This window comes from Pristiophorus japonicus, unplaced genomic scaffold, assembly GCF_044704955.1.
Source record: "Pristiophorus japonicus isolate sPriJap1 unplaced genomic scaffold, sPriJap1.hap1 HAP1_SCAFFOLD_282, whole genome shotgun sequence".
NCBI lineage: Eukaryota > Metazoa > Chordata > Chondrichthyes > Pristiophoridae > Pristiophorus > Pristiophorus japonicus.
In genome coordinates, this window is record NW_027252582.1 from 580,475 (window position 1) to 600,430 (window position 19,956).

The 19,956-nt window shown below is 44.9% G+C and overlaps 8 non-coding genes across 8 annotated transcripts; all 8 read left to right on the forward strand.

The window, feature by feature from the left end:
- Positions 1 to 72, forward strand: trnae-uuc (transfer RNA glutamic acid (anticodon UUC)). Its single transcript has one exon. It is a non-coding gene; the product is annotated as a tRNA-Glu (tRNA).
- A 1,766-nt stretch (positions 73 to 1,838) lies between these two features.
- Positions 1,839 to 1,910, forward strand: trnae-uuc (transfer RNA glutamic acid (anticodon UUC)). Its single transcript has one exon. It is a non-coding gene; the product is annotated as a tRNA-Glu (tRNA).
- Positions 1,911 to 3,676: 1,766 nt separating this feature from the next.
- trnae-uuc (transfer RNA glutamic acid (anticodon UUC)) lies at positions 3,677 to 3,748 on the forward strand. The gene has a single exon. It is a non-coding gene; the product is annotated as a tRNA-Glu (tRNA).
- Positions 3,749 to 5,514: 1,766 nt separating this feature from the next.
- Positions 5,515 to 5,586, forward strand: trnae-uuc (transfer RNA glutamic acid (anticodon UUC)). Its single transcript has one exon. It is a non-coding gene; the product is annotated as a tRNA-Glu (tRNA).
- Positions 5,587 to 7,352: 1,766 nt separating this feature from the next.
- On the forward strand, positions 7,353 to 7,424 carry trnae-uuc (transfer RNA glutamic acid (anticodon UUC)). The gene has a single exon. It is a non-coding gene; the product is annotated as a tRNA-Glu (tRNA).
- A 1,766-nt stretch (positions 7,425 to 9,190) lies between these two features.
- On the forward strand, positions 9,191 to 9,262 carry trnae-uuc (transfer RNA glutamic acid (anticodon UUC)). Its single transcript has one exon. It is a non-coding gene; the product is annotated as a tRNA-Glu (tRNA).
- A 2,314-nt stretch (positions 9,263 to 11,576) lies between these two features.
- On the forward strand, positions 11,577 to 11,648 carry trnae-uuc (transfer RNA glutamic acid (anticodon UUC)). The gene has a single exon. It is a non-coding gene; the product is annotated as a tRNA-Glu (tRNA).
- A 2,314-nt stretch (positions 11,649 to 13,962) lies between these two features.
- On the forward strand, positions 13,963 to 14,034 carry trnae-uuc (transfer RNA glutamic acid (anticodon UUC)). The gene has a single exon. It is a non-coding gene; the product is annotated as a tRNA-Glu (tRNA).
- Positions 14,035 to 19,956: the final 5,922 nt, after the last annotated feature.

Consider the following 19,956-nt stretch of genomic DNA (forward strand, 5'->3'; position numbering starts at 1 on the left):
TCCCTGGTGGTCTAGTGGTTAGGATTCGGCGCTTTCACCGCCGCGGCCCGGGTTCGATTCCCGGTCAGGGAACATTGTATCTGCGGTGTTTCGAAATGCAATGCTGTTCCTCAACATGCTTGCAGCTCAACTCGCTGTTGTTGCCCCAATCATCAGCAGCGTGTCGTGATACCACAAAAACACTTATGTTTTAAAGTCTGCACTAAATGACAAGATCTCGCTCAACAAGTGGAACTCCAATTGCTGATAGACAACGTACATTTTGCCAATCATGGCTATCTTTAGTCTTGCAGGTACGTATTTGCGCCACATCACTCGAGCTTGTCATCAATCAATGCATTGCCACTGCGGAAATATTCAGCATTTTAAACTTCGCAAAGAGTGCAAGACTGGAATCAGGGAATGCCTGGACCATGGGCACTGATAACTTATCCTTGAGCATTCATTTGGACAGGGCCCCTTCTACAGTGCACACTGGCTCACTGCGTGTCAAAGTTTAGCGTTTAAAGGCGATTTCCAAGAACTGAATTTCCCGGCAGAGAATTCATGGAGTTTTTGATGTAACCGAGATTCACCATCACTAACGTTAAATCTCTCCTTTTCAATATCATTATACATTACATGAACACATCCGGAGCTCCGAGATGTGTTTGGGACCCATTGCCCCGAAATGAGGACTGAGTGTGCGGAGCAATTCCTTCCGGGGTTTAAGTTTTCTTTCAAAAAGGTGTGAGAAAGTTTTGCTTCGTTTTCTGTCGTGCCGAAATAGTCCAGTTGGGAGAGCTTGAGACTGAAGATTTAAAGGTCACTGGTTCAATCCCGGGTTTCGGCAATATCTGGTGATTTTACGTTTCCTTCATTTTAAGGGGAGAAGCTGGTTTGAGATCGAGACAGTGGTTGAGGGCTGGGCTGTTCAGCGGTTGCGTGGTACTAATTTTCGACATGATTTTTTTTAGATTCAGCGCTCTGTTACGTTCTATTTATACTCTGCCCAGTTTTGTATATGGTACTGAAGTTTCATGTTCAGCCATGAACTCATTGAATGGCGGTGCAGGCTAGAAGAGCTGAATGGCCTGCTCCTGCACCTATTTTCTATGTTTCTAAGAGTGAACAATGTTTAAGCGATGCGATGTGTTCAATTCTTATGCAGTTACTCTATCACCCAGTGTGTTCCGGATACAAAATCATCTCAGGCTCTGCTTTCACGCAGCCCAAGGGCATTTTGTTGCCGGTTAAATCGGTCGTTTAGGGCGTGGTATTAATAAAGCAAAGAGCGCGGGCATGATCCCCGTATGAGCCAACCCAATTTTTCATGATTTTTATTCGGTATTTAGTAACTTTTACAATCAAATCTTCATAACGAAACAAATCCACACGGAATCCCAAGGGATGGGAACGATTTGGAATAACAGCCATTGCTTCTTTGCCGACGGTGTGCAGAGCACAACTTTCTGTTGATACGTGTTTCTTGCTTTGCGCATAACCGATGAACTGGAGAGCTGTTCCCGTCAATGGTTAAAAGCAGAACAGAAAGACAGAACGGTTCTGTCGCCAGGAGATGAGCAAAAGGCTGCATTTCAGGACAAAAGCACCAAATGAAATCTTCACACGGTACCGAGAGTGAAAATTCCCGGAAAAAGGAGAGAATGAAATGGATTTCAATGGATGCCTAGCCGCACTTAACACTGTGATTGCGCGGACATGTCTTTGATGTTCTCCACAAAAACTGCCATTTGCTGCGAACAGTTTTCCCTGGCGCGAATGTGATGAGAATTTCTAAACAGCAAGGAGGAAAGACTGGGTTGGTCTGCTTGCTGGCACAAACGTTTGCAGCAGCTTCCCTGGTGGTCTAGTGGTTAGGATTCGGCGCTTTCACCGCCGCGGCCCGGGTTCGATTCCCGGTCAGGGAACATTGTATCTGCGGTGTTTCGAAATGCAATGCTCTTCCTCAACATGCTTGCAGCTCAACTCGCTGTTGTTGCCCCAATCATCAGCAGCGTGTCGTGATACCACAAAAACACTTATGTTTTAAAGTCTGCACTAAATGACAAGATCTCGCTCAACAAGTGAAACTCCAATTGCTGATAGACAACGTACATTTTGCCAATCATGGCTATCTTTAGTCTTCCAGGTACGTATTTGCGCCACATCACTCGAGCTTGTCATCAATCAATGCATTGCCACTGCGGAAATATTCAGCATTTTAAACTTCGCAAAGAGTGCAAGACTGGAATCAGGGAATGCCTGGACCATGGGCACTGATAACCTATCCTTGAGCATTCATTTGGACAGGGCCCCTTCTACAGTGCACACTGGCTCACTGCGTGTCAAAGTTTAGCGTTTAAAGGCGATTTCCAAGATCTGAATTTCCCGGCAGAGAATTCATGGAATTTTTGATGTAACCGAGATTCACCATCACTAACGTTAAATCTCTCCTTTTCAATATCATTATACATTACATGAACACATCCGGAGCTCCGAGATGTGTTTGGGACCCATTGCCCCGAAATGAGGACTGAGTGTGCGGGGCAATTCCTTCCGGGGTTTAAGTTTTCTTTCAAAAAGGTGTGAGAAAGTTTTGCTTCGTTTTCTGTCGTGCCGAAATAGTCCAGTTGGGAGAGCGTGAGACTGAAGATTTAAAGGTCACTGGTTCAATCCCGGGTTTCGGCAATATCTGGTGATTTTACGTTTCCTTCATTTTAAGGGGAGAAGCTGGTTTGAGATCGAGACAGTGGTTGAGGGCTGGGCTGTTCAGCGGTTGCGTGGTACTAATTTTCGACATGATTTTTTTTAGATTCAGCGCTCTGTTACGTTCTATTTATACTCTGCCCAGTTTTGTATATGGTACTGAAGTTTCATGTTCAGCCATGAACTCATTGAATGGCGGTGCAGGCTAGAAGAGCTGAATGGCCTGCTCCTGCACCTATTTTCTATGTTTCTAAGAGTGAACAATGTTTAAGCGATGCGATGTGTTCAATTCTTATGCAGTTACTCTATCACCCAGTGTGTTCCGGATACAAAATCATCTCAGGCTCTGCTTTCACGCAGCCCAAGGGCATTTTGTTGCCGGTTAAATCGGTCGTTTAGGGCGTGGTATTAATAAAGCAAAGAGCGCGGGCATGATCCCCGTATGAGCCAACCCAATTTTTCATGATTTTTATTCGGTATTTAGTAACTTTTACAATCAAATCTTCATAACGAAACAAATCCACACGGAATCCCAAGGGATGGGAACGATTTGGAATAACAGCCATTGCTTCTTTGCCGACGGTGTGCAGAGCACAACTTTCTGTTGATACGTGTTTCTTGCTTTGCGCATAACCGATGAACTGGAGAGCTGTTCCCGTCAATGGTTAAAAGCAGAACAGAAAGACAGAACGGTTCTGTCGCCAGGAGATGAGCAAAAGGCTGCATTTCAGGACAAAAGCACCAAATGAAATCTTCACACGGTACCGAGAGTGAAAATTCCCGGAAAAAGGAGAGAATGAAATGGATTTCAATGGATGCCTAGCCGCACTTAACACTGTGATTGCGCGGACATGTCTTTGATGTTCTCCACAAAAACTGCCATTTGCTGCGAACAGTTTTCCCTGGCGCGAATGTGATGAGAATTTCTAAACAGCAAGGAGGAAAGACTGGGTTGGTCTGCTTGCTGGCACAAATGTTTGCAGCAGCTTCCCTGGTGGTCTAGTGGTTAGGATTCGGCGCTTTCACCGCCGCGACCCGGGTTCGATTCCCGGTCAGGGAACATTGTATCTGCGGTGTTTCGAAATGCAATGCTCTTCCTCAACATGCTTGCAGCTCAACTCGCTGTTGTTGCCCCAATCATCAGCAGCGTGTCGTGATACCACAAAAACACTTATGTTTTAAAGTCTGCACTAAATGACAAGATCTCGCTCAACAAGTGGAACTCCAATTGCTGATAGACAACGTACATTTTGCCAATCATGGCTATCTTTAGTCTTGCAGGTACGTATTTGCGCCACATCACTCGAGCTTGTCATCAATCAATGCATTGCCACTGCGGAAATATTCAGCATTTTAAACTTCGCAAAGAGTGCAAGACTGGAATCAGGGAATGACTGGAACATGGGCACTGATAACTTATCCTTGAGCATTCATTTGGACAGGGCCCCTTCTACAGTGCACACTGGCTCACTGCGTGTCAATGTTTAGCGTTTAAAGGCGATTTCCAAGATCTGAATTTCCCGGCAGAGAATTCATGGAGTTTTTGATGTAACCGAGATTCACCATCACTAACGTTAAATCTCTCCTTTTCAATATCATTATACATTACATGAACACATCCGGAGCTCCTAGATGTGTTTGGGACACATTGCCCCGAAATGAGGACTGCGTGTGCGGGGCAATTACTTCCGGGGTTTAAGTTTTTCTTCAAAAAGGTGTGAGAAAGTTTTGCTTCGTTTTCTGTCGTGCCGAAATGGTCCAGTTGGGAGAGCGTGAGACTGAAGATTTAAAGGTCACTGGTTCAATCCCGTGTTTCGGCAATATCTGGTGATTTTACGTTTCCTTCATTTTAAGGGGAGAAGCTGGTTTGAGATCGAGACAGTGGTTGAGGGCTGGGCTGTTCAGCGGTTGCGTGGTACTAATTTTCGACATGATTTTTTTTAGATTCAGCGCTCTGTTACGTTCTATTTATACTCTGCCCAGTTTTGTATATGGTACTGAAGTTTCATGTTCAGCCATGAACTCATTGAATGGCGGTGCAGGCTAGAAGAGCTGAATGGCCTGCTCCTGCACCTATTTTCTATGTTTCTAAGAGTGAACAATGTTTAAGCGATGCGATGTGTTCAATTCTTATGCAGTTACTCTATCACCCAGTGTGTTCCGGATACAAAATCATCTCAGGCTCTGCTTTCACGCAGCCCAAGGGCATTTTGTTGCCGGTTAAATCGGTCGTTTAGGGCGTGGTATTAATAAAGCAAAGAGCGCGGGCATGATCCCCGTATGAGCCAACCCAATTTTTCATGATTTTTATTCGGTATTTAGTAACTTTTACAATCAAATCTTCATAACGAAACAAATCCACACGGAATCCCAAGGGATGGGAACGATTTGGAATAACAGCCATTGCTTCTTTGCCGACGGTGTGCAGAGCACAACTTTCTGTTGATACGTGTTTCTTGCTTTGCGCATAACCGATGAACTGGAGAGCTGTTCCCGTCAATGGTTAAAAGCAGAACAGAAAGACAGACCGGTTCTGTCGCCAGGAGATGAGCAAAAGGCTGCATTTCAGGACAAAAGCACCAAATGAAATCTTCACACGGTACCGAGAGTGAAAATTCCCGGAAAAAGGAGAGAATGAAATGGATTTCAATGGATGCCTAGCCGCACTTAACACTGTGATTGCGCGGACATGTCTTTGATGTTCTCCACAAAAACTGCCATTTGCTGCGAACAGTTTTCCCTGGCGCGAATGTGATGAGAATTTCTAAACAGCAAGGAGGAAAGACTGGGTTGGTCTGCTTGCTGGCACAAACGTTTGCAGCAGCTTCCCTGGTAGTCTAGTGGTTAGGATTCGGCGATTTCACCGCCGCCGCCCGGGTTCGATTCCCGGTCAGGGAACATTGTATCTGCGGTGTTTCGAAATGCAATGCTCTTCCTCAACATGCTTGCAGCTCAACTCGCTGTTGTTGCCCCAATCATCAGCAGCGTGTCGTGATACCACAAAAACACTTATGTTTTAAAATCTGCACTAAATGACAAGATCTCGCTCAACAAGTGGAACTCCAATTGCTGATAGACAACGTACATTTTGCCAATCATGGCTATCTTTAGTCTTGCAGGTACGTATTTGCGCCACATCACTCGAGCTTGTCATCAATCAATGCATTGCCACTGCGGAAATATTCAGCATTTTAAACTTCGCAAAGAGTGCAAGACTGGAATCAGGGAATGCCTGGACCATGGGCACTGATAACTTATCCTTGAGCATTCATTTGGACAGGGCCCCTTCTACAGTGCACACTGGCTCACTGCGTGTCAATGTTTAGCGTTTAAAGGCGATTTCCAAGATCTGAATTTCCCGGCAGAGAATTCATGGAGTTTTTGATGTAACCGAGATTCACCATCACTAACGTTAAATCTCTCCTTTTCAATATCATTATACATTACATGAACACATCCGGAGCTCCGAGATGTGTTTGGGACCCATTGCCCCGAAATGAGGACTGAGTGTGCGGGGCAATTCCTTCCGGGGTTTAAGTTTTCTTTCAAAAAGGTGTGAGAAAGTTTTGCTTCGTTTTCTGTCGTGCCGAAATAGTCCAGTTGGGAGAGCGTGAGACTGAAGATTTAAAGGTCACTGGTTCAATCCCGGGTTTCGGCAATATCTGGTGATTTTACGTTTCCTTCATTTTAAGGGGAGAAGCTGGTTTGAGATCGAGACAGTGGTTGAGGGCTGGGCTGTTCAGCGGTTGCGTGGTACTAATTTTCGACATGATTTTTTTTAGATTCAGCGCTCTGTTACGTTCTATTTATACTCTGCCCAGTTTTGTATATGGTACTGAAGTTTCATGTTCAGCCATGAACTCATTGAATGGCGGTGCAGGCTAGAAGAGCTGAATGGCCTGCTCCTGCACCTATTTTCTATGTTTCTAAGAGTGAACAATGTTTAAGCGATGCGATGTGTTCAATTCTTATGCAGTTACTCTATCACCCAGTGTGTTCCGGATACAAAATCATCTCAGGCTCTGCTTTCACGCAGCCCAAGGGCATTTTGTTGCCGGTTAAATCGGTCGTTTAGGGCGTGGTATTAATAAAGCAAAGAGCGCGGGCATGATCCCCGTATGAGCCAACCCAATTTTTCATGATTTGTATTCGGTATTTAGTAACTTTTACAATCAAATCTTCATAACGAAACAAATCCACACGGAATCCCAAGGGATGGGAACGATTTGGAATAACAGCCATTGCTTCTTTGCCGACGGTGTGCAGAGCACAACTTTCTGTTGATACGTGTTTCTTGCTTTGCGCATAACCGATGAACTGGAGAGCTGTTCCCGTCAATGGTTAAAAGCAGAACAGAAAGACAGAACGGTTCTGTCGCCAGGGGATGAGCAAAAGGCTGCATTTCAGGACAAAAGCACCAAATGAAATCTTCACACGGTACCGAGAGTGAAAATTCCCGGAAAAAGGAGAGAATGAAATGGATTTCAATGGATGCCTAGCCGCACTTAACACTGTGATTGCGCGGACATGTCTTTGATGTTCTCCACAAAAACTGCCATTTGCTGCGAACAATTTTCCCTGGCGCGAATGTGATGAGAATTTCTAAACAGCAAGGAGGAAAGACTGGGTTGGTCTGCTTGCTGGCACAAACGTTTGCAGCAGCTTCCCTGGTGGTCTAGTGGTTAGGATTCGGCGCTTTCACCGCCGCGACCCGGGTTCGATTCCCGGTCAGGGAACATTGTATCTGCGGTGTTTCGAAATGCAATGCTCTTCCTCAACATGCTTGCAGCTCAACTCGCTGTTTTTGCCCCAATCATCAGCAGCGTGTCGTGATACCACAAAAACACTTATGTTTTAAAGTCTGCACTAAATGACAAGATCTCGCTCAACAAGTGGAACTCCAATTGCTGATAGACAACGTACATTTTGCCAATCATGGCTATCTTTAGTCTTGCAGGTACGTATTTGCGCCACATCACTCGAGCTTGTCATCAATCAATGCATTGCCACTGCGGAAATATTCAGCATTTTAAACTTCGCAAAGAGTGCAAGACTGGAATCAGGGAATGACTGGAACATGGGCACTGATAACTTATCCTTGAGCATTCATTTGGACAGGGCCCCTTCTACAGTGCACACTGGCTCACTGCGTGTCAATGTTTAGCGTTTAAAGGCGATTTCCAAGATCTGAATTTCCCGGCAGAGAATTCATGGAGTTTTTGATGTAACCGAGATTCACCATCACTAACGTTAAATCTCTCCTTTTCAATATCATTATACATTACATGAACACATCCGGAGCTCCGAGATGTGTTTGGGACACATTGCCCCGAAATGAGGACTGCGTGTGCGGGGCAATTCCTTCCGGGGTTTAAGTTTTCTTTCAAAAAGGTGTGAGAAAGTTTTGCTTCGTTTTCTGTCGTGCCGAAATGGTCCAGTTGGGAGAGCGTGAGACTGAAGATTTAAAGGTCACTGGTTCAATCCCGGGTTTCGGCAATATCTGGTGATTTTACGTTTCCTTCATTTTAAGGGGAGAAGCTGGTTTGAGATCGAGACAGTGGTTGAGGGCTGGGCTGTTCAGCGGTTGCGTGGTACTAATTTTCGACATGATTTTTTTTAGATTCAGCGCTCTGTTACGTTCTATTTATACTCTGCCCAGTTTTGTATATGGTACTGAAGTTTCATGTTCAGCCATGAACTCATTGAATGGCGGTGCAGGCTAGAAGAGCTGAATGGCCTGCTCCTGCACCTATTTTCTATGTTTCTAAGAGTGAACAATGTTTAAGCGATGCGATGTGTTCAATTCTTATGCAGTTACTCTATCACCCAGTGTGTTCCGGATACAAAATCATCTCAGGCTCTGCTTTCACGCAGCCCAAGGACATTTTGTTGCCGGTTAAATCGGTCGTTTAGGGCGTGGTATTAATAAAGCAAATAGCGCGGGCATGATCCCCGTATGAGCCAACCCAATTTTTCATGATTTTTATTCGCTTTTTAGTAACTTTTACAATCAAATCTTCATAACGAAACAAATCCACACGGAATCCCAAGGGATGGGAACGATTTGGAATAACAGCCATTGCTTCTTTGCCGACGGTGTGCAGAGCACAACTTTCTGTTGATACTTGTTTCTTGCTTTGCGCATAACCGATGAACTGGAGAGCTGTTCCCGTCAATGGTTAAAAGCAGAACAGAAAGACAGAACGGTTCTGTCGCCAGGAGATGAGCAAAAGGCTGCATTTCAGGACAAAAGCACCAAATGAAATCTTCACACGGTACCGAGAGTGAAAATTCCCGGAAAAAGGAGAGAATGAAATGGATTTCAGTGGATGCCTAGCCGCACTTAACGCTGTGATTGCGCGGACATGTCTTTGATGTTCTCCACAAAAACTGCCATTTGCTGCGAACAGTTTTCCCTGGCGCGAATGTGATGAGAATTTCTAAACAGCAAGGAGGAAAGACTGGGTTGGTCTGCTTGCTTGCACAAACGTTTGCAGCAGCTTCCCTGGTGGTCTAGTGGTTAGGATTCGGCGCTTTCACCGCCGCTGCCGGGGTTCGATTCCCGGTCAGGGAACATTGTATCTGCGGTGTTTCGAAATGCAATGCTGTTCCTCAACATGCTTGCAGCTCAACTCGCTGTTGTTGCCCCAATCATCAGCAGCGTGTCGTGATACCACAAAACACTTATGTTTTAAAGTCTGCACTAAATGACAAGATCTCGCTCAACAAGTGGAACTCCAATTGCTGATAGACAACGTACATTTTGCCAATCATGGCTATCTTTAGTCTTGCAGGTACGTATTTGCGCCACATCACTCGAGCTTGTCATCAATCAATGCATTGCCACTGCGGAAATATTCAGCATTTTAAACTTCGCAAAGAGTGCAAGACTGGAATCAGGGAATGCCTGGACCATGGGCACTGATAACTTATCCTTGAGCATTCATTTGGACAGGGCCCCTTCTACAGTGCACACTGGCTCACTGCGTGTCAATGTTTAGCGTTTAAAGGCGATTTCCAAGATCTGAATTTCCCGGCAGAGAATTCATGGAGTTTTTGATGTAACCGAGATTCACCATCACTAACGTTAAATCTCTCCTTGATTCGCGACTCTGATCTCTCTTCATCATGTCACTGCAAAGGACAGAACCTGCTTTAATTTCACCTTGGCTCGGGGTCAGTGCGGCTCAATAGGCCTTCGGCCCGTCTCCCTTTCACACCCCATCAGTGTCGAGAACAGAACAGGGAATTCTACTGACATGTTAAGTTCTAAAACAGTATATAAACTCTCCAGTATATTTCACAGTGTCTTCAACACTGTGAGATCTAGCCTGGTGTGCAATATTTGTGTCTTTATGAACACTTCATCAGTACATTAAATGAACATATGGAACTACAATTGCTGATTGACATTGTACGGTTTGCCAACATTTAAGTGCAGTGTGAGAACAATCACAATGATCATTATTCTTCCATGTACTTTCTTGCGCGGCATTACCCTAACAAACCGAGCTGATCACAGCCCGGCTATCAGTCAATTCATTGCCAGTGCGGAAAAATGCACATTTTCAACGTAGCAACGTGCACAATACCGGAATCAGAGAGTGCCTGGATCGTGGGCAGTGATGAATTAACATGAGCATTAAGATTTTCAATATCATTATACATTACATGAACACATCCGGAGCTCCGAGATGTGTTTGGGACCCATTGCCCCGAAATGAGGACTGAGTGTGCGGGGCAATTCCTTCCGGGGTTTAAGTTTTCTTTCAAAAAGGTGTGAGAAAGTTTTGCTTCGTTTTCTGTCGTGCCGAAATAGTCCAGTTGGGAGAGCGTGAGACTGAAGATTTAAAGGTCACTGGTTCAATCCCGGGTTTCGGCAATATCTGGTGATTTTACGTTTCCTTCATTTTAAGGGGAGAAGCTGGTTTGAGATCGAGACAGTGGTTGAGGGCTGGGCTGTTCAGCGGTTGCGTGGTACTAATTTTCGACATGATTTTTTTTAGATTCAGCGCTCTGTTACGTTCTATTTATACTCTGCCCAGTTTTGTATATGGTACTGAAGTTTCATGTTCAGCCATGAACTCATTGAATGGCGGTGCAGGCTAGAAGAGCTGAATGGCCTGCTCCTGCACCTATTTTCTATGTTTCTAAGAGTGAACAATGTTTAAGCGATGCGATGTGTTCAATTCTTATGCAGTTACTCTATCACCCAGTGTGTTCCGGATACAAAATCATCTCAGGCTCTGCTTTCACGCCGCCCAAGGACATTTTGTTGCCGGTTAAATCGGTCGTTTAGGGCGTGGTATTAATAAAGCAAAGAGCGCGGGCATGATCCCCGTATGAGCCAACCCAATTTTTCATGATTTTTATTCGGGTTTTAGTAACTTTTACAATCAAATCTTCATAACGAAACAAATCCACACGGAATCCCAAGGGATGGGAACGATTTGGAATAACAGCCATTGCTTCTTTGCCGACGGTGTGCAGAGCACAACTTTCTGTTGATACGTGTTTCTTGCTTTGCGCATAACCGATGAACTGGAGAGCTGTTCCCGTCAATGGTTAAAAGCAGAACAGAAAGACAGAACGGTTCTGTCGCCAGGAGATGAGCAAAAGGCTGCATTTCAGGACAAAAGCACCAAATGAAATCTTCACACGGTACCGAGAGTGAAAATTCCCGGAAAAAGGAGAGAATGAAATGGATTTCAGTGGATGCCTAGCCGCACTTAACGCTGTGATTGCGCGGACATGTCTTTGATGTTCTCCACAAAAACTGCCATTTGCTGCGAACAGTTTTCCCTGGCGCGAATGTGATGAGAATTTCTAAACAGCAAGGAGGAAAGACTGGGTTGGTCTGCTTGCTTGCACAAACGTTTGCAGCAGCTTCCCTGGTGGTCTAGTGGTTAGGATTCGGCGCTTTCACCGCCGCTGCCGGGGTTCGATTCCCGGTCAGGGAACATTGTATCTGCGGTGTTTCGAAATGCAATGCTGTTCCTCAACATGCTTGCAGCTCAACTCGCTGTTGTTGCCCCAATCATCAGCAGCGTGTCGTGATACCACAAAAACACTTATGTTTTAAAGTCTGCACTAAATGACAAGATCTCGCTCAACAAGTGGAACTCCAATTGCTGATAGACAACGTACATTTTGCCAATCATGGCTATCTTTAGTCTTGCAGGTACGTATTTGCGCCACATCACTCGAGCTTGTCATCAATCAATGCATTGCCACTGCGGAAATATTCAGCATTTTAAACTTCGCAAAGAGTGCAAGACTGGAATCAGGGAATGCCTGGACCATGGGCACTGATAACTTATCCTTGAGCATTCATTTGGACAGGGCCCCTTCTACAGTGCACACTGGCTCACTGCGTGTCAATGTTTAGCGTTTAAAGGCGATTTCCAAGATCTGAATTTCCCGGCAGAGAATTCATGGAGTTTTTGATGTAACCGAGATTCACCATCACTAACGTTAAATCTCTCCTTGATTCGCGACTCTGATCTCTCTTCATCATGTCACTGCAAAGGACAGAACCTGCTTTAATTTCACCTTGGCTCGGGGTCAGTGCGGCTCAATAGGCCTTCGGCCCGTCTCCCTTTCACACCCCATCAGTGTCGAGAACAGAACAGGGAATTCTACTGACATGTTAAGTTCTAAAACAGTATATAAACTCTCCAGTATATTTCACAGTGTCTTCAACACTGTGAGATCTAGCCTGGTGTGCAATATTTGTGTCTTTATGAACACTTCATCAGTACATTAAATGAACATATGGAACTACAATTGCTGATTGACATTGTACGGTTTGCCAACATTTAAGTGCAGTGTGAGAACAATCACAATGATCATTATTCTTCCATGTACTTTCTTGCGCGGCATTACCCTAACAAACCGAGCTGATCACAGCCCGGCTATCAGTCAATTCATTGCCAGTGCGGAAAAATGCACATTTTCAACGTAGCAACGTGCACAATACCGGAATCAGAGAGTGCCTGGATCGTGGGCAGTGATGAATTAACATGAGCATTAAGATTTTCAATATCATTATACATTACATGAACACATCCGGAGCTCCGAGATTGTTTGGGACCCATTGCCCCGAAATGAGGACTGAGTGTGCGGGGCAATTCCTTCCGGGGTTTAAGTTTTCTTTCAAAAAGGTGTGAGAAAGTTTTGCTTCGTTTTCTGTCGGGCCGAAATAGTCCAGTTGGGAGAGCGTGAGACTGAAGATTTAAAGGTCACTGGTTCAATCCCGGGTTTCGGCAATATCTGGTGATTTTACGTTTCCTTCATTTTAAGGGGAGAAGCTGGTTTGAGATCGAGACAGTGGTTGAGGGCTGGGCTGTTCAGCGGTTGCGTGGTACTAATTTTCGACATGATTTTTTTTAGATTCAGCGCTCTGTTACGTTCTATTTATACTCTGCCCAGTTTTGTATATGGTACTGAAGTTTCATGTTCAGCCATGAACTCATTGAATGGCGGTGCAGGCTAGAAGAGCTGAATGGCCTGCTCCTGCACCTATTTTCTATGTTTCTAAGAGTGAACAATGTTTAAGCGATGCGATGTGTTCAATTCTTATGCAGTTACTCTATCACCCAGTGTGTTCCGGATACAAAATCATCTCAGGCTCTGCTTTCACGCAGCCCAAGTGCATTTTGTTGCCGGTTAAATCGGTCGTTTAGGGCGTGGTATTAATAAAGCAAAGAGCGCGGGCATGATCCCCGTATGAGCCAACCCAATTTTTTATGATTTTTATTCGGTTTTTAGTAACTTTTACAATCAAATCTTCATAACGAAACAAATCCACACGGAATCCCAAGGGATGGGAACGATTTGGAATAACAGCCATTGCTTCTTTGCCGACGGTGTGCAGAGCACAACTTTCTGTTGATACGTGTTTCTTGCTTTGCGCATAACCGATGAACTGGAGAGCTGTTCCCGTCAATGGTTAAAAGCAGAACAGAAAGACAGAACGGTTCTGTCGCCAGGAGATGAGCAAAAGGCTGCATTTCAGGACAAAAGCACCAAATGAAATCTTCACACGGTACCGAGAGTGAAAATTCCCGGAAAAAGGAGAGAATGAAATGGATTTCAGTGGATGCCTAGCCGCACTTAACGCTGTGATTGCGCGGACATGTCTTTGATGTTCTCCACAAAAACTGCCATTTGTTGCGAACAGTTTTCCCTAACGCGAATGTGATGAGAATTTCTAAACAGCAAGGAGGAAAGACTGGGTTGGTCTGCTTGCTGGCACAAACGTTTGCAGCAGCTTCCCTGGTGGTCTAGTGGTTAGGATTCGGCGCTTTCACCGCCGCGGCCCGGGTTCGATTCCCGGTCAGGGAACATTGTATCTGCGGTGTTTCGAAATGCAATGCTGTTCCTCAACATGCTTGCAGATCAACTCGCTGTTGTTGCCCCAATCATCAGCAGCGTGTCGTGATACCACAAAAACATTTATGTTTTAAAGTCTGCACTAAATGACAAGATCTCGCTCAACAAGTGGAACTCCAATTGCTGATAGACAACGTACATTTTGCCAATCATGGCTATCTTTAGTCTTGCAGGTACGTATTTGCGCCACATCACTCGAGCTTGTCATCAATCAATGCATTGCCACTGCGGAAATATTCAGCATTTTAAACTTCGCAAAGAGTGCAAGACTGGAATCAGGGAATGCCTGGACCATGGGCACTGATAACTTATCCTTGAGCATTCATTTGGACAGGGCCCCTTCTACAGTGCACACTGGCTCACTGCGTGTCAATGTTTAGCGTTTAAAGGCGATTTCCAAGATCTGAATTTCCCGGCAGAGAATTCATGGAGTTTTTGATGTAACCGAGATTCACCATCACTAACGTTAAATCTCTCCTTGATTCGCGACTCTGATCTCTCTTCATCATGTCACTGCAAAGGACAGAACCTGCTTTAATTTCACCTTAGCTCGGGGTCAGTGCGGCTCAATAGGCCTTCGGCCCGTCTCCCTTTCACACCCCATCAGTGTCGAGAACAGAACAGGGAATTTTACTGACATGTTAAGTTCTAAAACAGTATATAAACTCTCCAGTATATTTCACAGTGTCTTCAACACTGTGAGATCTAGCCTGGTGTGCAATATTTGTGTCTTTATGAACACTTCATCAGTACATTAAATGAACATATGGAACTACAATTGCTGATTGACATTGTACGGTTTGCCAACATTTAAGTGCAGTGTGAGAACAATCACAATGATCATTATTCTTCCATGTACTTTCTTGCGCGGCATTACCCTAACAAACCGAGCTGATCACAGCCCGGCTATCAGTCAATTCATTGCCAGTGCGGAAAAATGCACATTTTCAACGTAGCAACGTGCACAATACCGGAATCAGAGAGAGCCTGGATCGTGGGCAGTGATGAATTAACATGAGCATTAAGATTTTCAATATCATTATACATTACATGAACACATCCGGAGCTCCGAGATGTGTTTGGGACCCATTGCCCCGAAATGAGGACTGAGTGTGCGGGGCAATTCCTTCCGGGGTTTAAGTTTTCTTTCAAAAAGGTGTGAGAAAGTTTTGCTTCGTTTTCTGTCGTGCCGAAATAGTCCAGTTGGGACAGCGTGAGACTGAAGATTTAAAGGTCACTGGTTCAATCCCGGGTTTCGGCAATATCTGGTGATTTTACGTTTCCTTCATTTTAAGGGGAGAAGCTGGTTTTAGATCGAGACAGTGGTTGAGGGCTGGGCTGTTCAGCGGTTGCGTGGTACTAATTTTCGACATGATTTTTTTTAGATTCAGCGCTCTGTTACGTTCTATTTATACTCTGCCCAGTTTTGTATATGGTACTGAAGTTTCATGTTCAGCCATGAACTCATTGAATGGCGGTGCAGGCTAGAAGAGCTGAATGGCCTGCTCCTGCACCTATTTTCTATGTTTCTAAGAGTGAACAATGTTTAAGCGATGCGATGTGTTCAATTCTTATGCAGTTACTCTATCACCCAGTGTGTTCCGGATACAAAATCATCTCAGGCTCTGCTTTCACGCAGCCCAAGGGCATTTTGTTGCCGGTTAAATCGGTCGTTTAGGGCGTGGTATTAATAAAGCAAAGAGCGCGGGCATGATCCCCGTATGAGCCAACCCAATTTTTCATGATTTTTATTCGGTTTTTAGTAACTTTTACAATCAAATCTTCATAACGAAACAAATCCACACGGAATCCCAAGGGATGGGAACGATTTGGAATAACAGCCATTGCTTCTTTGCCGACGGTGTGCAGAGCACAACTTTCTGTTGATACGTGTTTCTTGCTTTGCGCATAACCGATGAACTGGAGAGCTGTTCCCGTCAATGGTTAAAAGCAGAACAGAAAGACAGAACGGTTCTGTCGCCAGGAGATGAGCAAAAGGCTGCATTTCAGGACAAAAGCACCAAATGAAATCTTCACACGGTACCGAGAGTGAAAATTCCCGGAAAAAGGAGAGAATGAAATGGATTTCAGTGGATGCCTAGCCGCACTTAACGCTGTGATTGCGCGGACATGTCTTTGATGTTCTCCACAAAAACTGCCATTTGCTGCGAACAGTTTTCCCTGGCGCGAATGTGATGAGAATTTCTAAACAGCAAGGAGGAAAGACTGGGTTGGTCTGCTTGCTGGCACAAACGTTTGCAGCAGCTTCCCTGGTGGTCTAGTGGTTAGGATTCGGCGCTTTCACAGCCGCGGCCCGCGTTCGATTCCCGGTCAGGGAACATTGTATCTGCGGTGTTTCGAAATGCAATGCTGTTCCTCAACATGCTTGCAGCTCAACTCGCTGTTGTTGCCCCAATCATCAGCAGTGTGTCGTGATACCACAAAAACACTTATGTTTTAAAGTCTGCACTAAATGACAAGATCTCGCTCAACAAGTGGAACTCCAATTGCTGATAGACAACGTACATTTTGCCAATCATGGCTATCTTTAGTCTTGCAGGTACGTATTTGCGCCACATCACTCGAGCTTGTCATCAATCAATGCATTGCCACTGCGGAAATATTCAGCATTTTAAACTTCGCAAAGAGTGCAAGACTGGAATCAGGGAATGCCTGGACCATGGGCACTGATAACTTATCCTTGAGCATTCATTTGGACAGGGCCCCTTCTACAGTGCACACTGGCTCACTGCGTGTCAATGTTTAGCGTTGAAAGGCGATTTCCAAGATCTGAATTTCCCGGCAGAGAATTCATGGAGTTTTTGATGTAACCGAGATTCACCATCACTAACGTTAAATCTCTCCTTTTCAATATCATTATACATTACATGAACACATCCGGAGCTCCGAGATGTGTTTGGGACCCATTGCCCCGAAATGAGGACTGAGTGTGCGGGGCAATTCCTTCCGGGGTTTAAGTTTTCTTTCAAAAAGGTGTGAGAAAGTTTTGCTTCGTTTTCTGTCGTGCCGAAATAGTCCAGTTGGGACAGCGTGAGACTGAAGATTTAAAGGTCACTGGTTCAATCCCGGGTTTCGGCAATATCTGGTGATTTTACGTTTCCTTCATTTTAAGGGGAGAAGCTGGTTTTAGATCGAGACAGTGGTTGAGGGCTGGGCTGTTCAGCGGTTGCGTGGTACTAATTTTCGACATGATTTTTTTTAGATTCAGCGCTCTGTTACGTTCTATTTATACTCTGCCCAGTTTTGTATATGGTACTGAAGTTTCATGTTCAGCCATGAACTCATTGAATGGCGGTGCAGGCTAGAAGAGCTGAATGGCCTGCTCCTGCACCTATTTTCTATGTTTCTAAGAGTGAACAATGTTTAAGCGATGCGATGTGTTCAATTCTTATGCAGTTACTCTATCACCCAGTGTGTTCCGGATACAAAATCATCTCAGGCTCTGCTTTCACGCAGCCCAAGGGCATTTTGTTGCCGGTTAAATCGGTCGTTTAGGGCGTGGTATTAATAAAGCAAAGAGCGCGGGCATGATCCCCGTATGAGCCAACCCAATTTTTCATGATTTTTATTCGGTTTTTAGTAACTTTTACAATCAAATCTTCATAACGAAACAAATCCACACGGAATCCCAAGGGATGGGAACGATTTGGAATAACAGCCATTGCTTCTTTGCCGACGGTGTGCAGAGCACAACTTTCTGTTGATACGTGTTTCTTGCTTTGCGCATAACCGATGAACTGGAGAGCTGTTCCCGTCAATGGTTAAAAGCAGAACAGAAAGACAGAACGGTTCTGTCGCCAGGAGATGAGCAAAAGGCTGCATTTCAGGACAAAAGCACCAAATGAAATCTTCACACGGTACCGAGAGTGAAAATTCCCGGAAAAAGGAGAGAATGAAATGGATTTCAGTGGATGCCTAGCCGCACTTAACGCTGTGATTGCGCGGACATGTCTTTGATGTTCTCCACAAAAACTGCCATTTGCTGCGAACAGTTTTCCCTGGCGCGAATGTGATGAGAATTTCTAAACAGCAAGGAGGAAAGACTGGGTTGGTCTGCTTGCTGGCACAAACGTTTGCAGCAGCTTCCCTGGTGGTCTAGTGGTTAGGATTCGGCGCTTTCACAGCCGCGGCCCGCGTTCGATTCCCGGTCAGGGAACATTGTATCTGCGGTGTTTCGAAATGCAATGCTGTTCCTCAACATGCTTGCAGCTCAACTCGCTGTTGTTGCCCCAATCATCAGCAGCGTGTCGTGATACCACAAAAACACTTATGTTTTAAAGTCTGCACTAAATGACAAGATCTCGCTCAACAAGTGGAACTCCAATTGCTGATAGACAACGTACATTTTGCCAATCATGGCTATCTTTAGTCTTGCAGGTACGTATTTGCGCCACATCACTCGAGCTTGTCATCAATCAATGCATTGCCACTGCGGAAATATTCAGCATTTTAAACTTCGCAAAGAGTGCAAGACTGGAATCAGGGAATGCCTGGACCATGGGCACTGATAACTTATCCTTGAGCATTCATTTGGACAGGGCCCCTTCTACAGTGCACACTGGCTCACTGCGTGTCAATGTTTAGCGTTGAAAGGCGATTTCCAAGATCTGAATTTCCCGGCAGAGAATTCATTGAGTTTTTGATGTAACCGAGATTCACCATCACTAACGTTAAATCTCTCCTTTTCAATATCATTATACATTACATGAACACATCCGGAGCTCCGAGATGTATTTGGGACCCATTGCCCCGAAATGAGGACTGAGTGTGCGGGGCAATTCCTTCCGGGGTTTAAGTTTTCTTTCAAAAAGGTGTGAGAAAGTTTTGCTGCGTTTTCTGTTGTGCCGAAATAGTCCAGTTGGGAGAGCGTGAGACTGAAGATTTAAAGGTCACTGGTTCAATCCCGGGTTTCGGCAATATCTGGTGATTTTACGTTTCCTTCATTTTAAGGGGAGAAGCTGGTTTTAGATCGAGACAGTGGTTGAGGGCTGGGCTGTTCAGCGGTTGCGTGGTACTAATTTTCGACATGATTTTTTTTAGATTCAGCGCTCTGTTACGTTCTATTTATACTCTGCCCAGTTTTGTATATGGTACTGAAGTTTCATGTTCAGCCATGAACTCATTGAATGGCGGTGCAGGCTAGAAGAGCTGAATGGCCTGCTCCTGCACCTATTTTCTATGTTTCTAAGAGTGAACAATGTTTAAGCGATGCGATGTGTTCAATTCTTATGCAGTTACTCTATCACCCAGTGTGTTCCGGATACAAAATCATCTCAGGCTCTGCTTTCACGCAGCCCGAGGGCATTTTGTTGCCGGTTAAATCGGTCGTTTAGGGCGTGGTATTAATAAAGCAAAGAGCGCGGGCATGATCCCCGTATGAGCCAACCCAATTTTTCATGATTTTTATTCGGTTTTTAGTAACTTTTACAATCAAATCTTCATAACGAAACAAATCCACACGGAATCCCAAGGGATGGGAACGATTTGGAATAACAGCCATTGCTTCTTTGCCGACGGTGTGCAGAGCACAACTTTCTGTTGATACGAGTTTCTTGCTTTGCGCATAACCGATGAACTGGAGAGCTGTTCCCGTCAATGGTTAAAAGCAGAACAGAAAGACAGAACGGTTCTGTCGCCAGGAGATGAGCAAAAGGCTGCATTTCAGGACAAAAGCACCAAATGAAATCTTCACACGGTACCGAGAGTGAAAATTCCCGGAAAAAGGAGAGAATGAAATGGATTTCAGTGGATGCCTAGCCGCACTTAACGCTGTGATTGCGCGGACATGTCTTTGATGTTCTCCACAAAAACTGCCATTTGCTGCGAACAGTTTTCCCTGGCGCGAATGTGATG